Source organism: Zingiber officinale, chromosome 1B (assembly GCF_018446385.1).
Source record: "Zingiber officinale cultivar Zhangliang chromosome 1B, Zo_v1.1, whole genome shotgun sequence".
NCBI classification, from domain to species: Eukaryota; Viridiplantae; Streptophyta; class Magnoliopsida; order Zingiberales; family Zingiberaceae; genus Zingiber; species Zingiber officinale.
In genome coordinates, this window is record NC_055986.1 from 116,997,507 (window position 1) to 117,000,238 (window position 2,732).

The following is a 2,732-nucleotide window of genomic DNA, read 5'->3' on the forward strand; positions in this document are numbered from 1 at the left end:
AAAAAAAAAAGGTTTTTCGAAAAGTTTTTGTTTACGAATCTTTGCACGAGATCCATGGCTTTGGGTGATTCGGGGTTTCCGCGACGCGAAAAAGCGGTTTTCGCGACCCGATGAACCCAACAGTGAGAAGCTACAGTGATAAGATAGGGGGCTCGGGCATTTTCTCTTCTCGCGATTTTTGTTATTGTAACATCTTCTTCCTCCTAAGTAACACCCATTGCTCCCGTCCCCATTCCAGATCCGAGAGTAAGTCCTCTCCACTAATAGTGATCTTTGAGCTGCTAGCATTCATCATTTGAATTCAGAGAGCGGCAAAGGGTGGTTTCCCAGTCCATGAATTTTGATTTCTGTTTCACTGTCGCAATCCATATCGAGGGTGGTTTCCCGATCTGTGATTTTTGCCATTTAATGGAGATTCAAGGGAGGTACCTAGGAGTTTCCAATTCCATTCTGAACTTCATTTCGCAGTGAAACCTAGATCAATATGATCAATTGATCAGGTTAAGTGATTCCCAGAATTTAATCTCTATTCTTATAGTGATAAGATTACCAGCTGATTGCGAGCTTGAAGGGAGGTACCCAGGAGTTGTGAGCATCATCTGATAACAGTTGGGAGCTTGGGCATTCCTTGTTGGATGCTTGAAGGGAGGTACCCAGGAGCATTTCTATGTCATGGCAGAGTGAGTGGACTAGATCTCAGGTTTGGGTTATGGAACGTGTTTTGTTTTTATTTACTTTGATTCCCATTTCCTTTGCTTAGATATGATGATCTGATTAGCTTAGTTTGCAATATTCTTTCTGTTTTGAATTTTCCATTTCATTACCATAAATTTGCTTAGTTTCAGTTGTTGAATTTAGCAACCCCTAATTCTATGCAATTGATCTTTTGTGATTGGAGTGTTGACTGTAATGAAGAGCTAGATTGGGTCTGTAATCTGCATTACAAATTTCTGTCTAAACTTTAGAGATTTATTGTATCTGAAATTGCCATCTAAATCTCAAAACTAATACTTTTTGCTTGACTGCTGAATTTGCATGGGCACTTAGGTATTGAATTCTACATAGCATCTCTAAAGTTGGAGGATGAGTTAGTTTCAATGTCTACATGAGAATTATTTTAATTTCATTTCTGAATTGGATGATAATCTGAATTGATAAGCTTAAATTCTGAAGATAAGTGTTTAGGTAGCTTCTTATCAGGAAAAGAATGAAAATGATTGTCTAGGTAATTGAATGTTGATTTGACAAGAATAAAATGTCTACATGATCCGTGGTTATAGGCGTCTTCAATGCCCCTATTAAAGGAGAAATTTGACTGCTCTCTTTTAGAAGTTTTTACTTAATTTTGAACTAGGTTGCCATAATCAAAAAGGGGAGATTGTTTGTGCATAGAGCACTAGATAATCGAACATGATTTTGATGATTGGTAAAGGTTCAATGTTAAGGTTAATTGTTATCTAACAAGTTTGATTGAATGTACAGGAAAGTCCTAAGTGATTTTAAGCAAGGTGAAAGTCCCAGTAGACTAGGTAAAGAAGTCCTAGTGGATGCTAGGTAAGTGGAAAGTCCTAGTTGTTGGAACACTTTGGATCTAGAGGGGAGTGAATAGCTCATCTTGCTCACTCACTCGCTTCGTAGATGTTGTTGCAGCGGATAAACTCGAAACAAAGCTCCCCAATGCTAACATAAGGATTCACTTGGTATCCACCTCAAGATGAGATAGCTAATCCAAGGATCCAACCCTCTCTAACACATCTACTATCAAAACACTCCTCGGAAACACTCCGGAGGTAGAGAAATCTCGTACAAGTTCTCAATACAACAAGAAGAAAATGAGAAGCTAAACAAATAAAATCTTACAAGATTTACAATAATGAAACCCTAGCTTGCTCTCTTCTTGTTTTGAAATGCCTCTTGATGCTAGGAAAGCAATAGCACTTTTCTCCAAGAACCTTCAAGAACTGGTGGTGAGAATTGGAGAGGAAGATGTGAGAACAGTCTATTTTCATTGAAGTCATTGAAGAGCTTTTACTTGTATCCTGCACCAATAGTCATATCTCAATCGATCGTCAGATCGATTGGGAAAGCTGAATCGATTGACCAATCGATTCAAAGCGCTTCTGTGTTCTCACAAGAAGCCCCAGAATCGATTGACTCAATTGATTCCCTCTTTTGTGACAAAACACTACCTAATCGATTGACTCAATCAATTAGCATGGCCAAAATCAATTGCTCAATCAATTCTGCCACCTTCTGTTCTCGCGAAAAACCTGCCTAATCGATTGGATCAATCAATTAGGCATGACCCAATCGATTAATCAATTGATTAGGCTTAGCCCAATTGATTAAGCTTGGCCCAATTGATTGACTAATAGATTCGGGCTCCTTTCTATGTTCTCGTAAGAACATTTTAATCGATTACACAATCGATTAGCTTAGGGCTAATCGATTGCCCAATCCTAACTTACCTCATTCAAGTCTAGGGTTCTCTTACCCAACCTCCAGTCAACCATGACATGTTGGGACTTGTCCAGCAAGTGTCCGGTCAATCCTTTGATCCACTTGGACTTTTCTCCTCATGCCAAGTGTTCGGTCAATCCTTTGACCCACTTGGACTTTCCTATCACCATTTGTCTGATCAACCATTGACCCATCTGGACTTCTCTCCTCATACCAAGTGTTCAGTCAGTCTTGACCCACTTGGACCTTTTGTCTCGTGTCAAGTGTCCGGT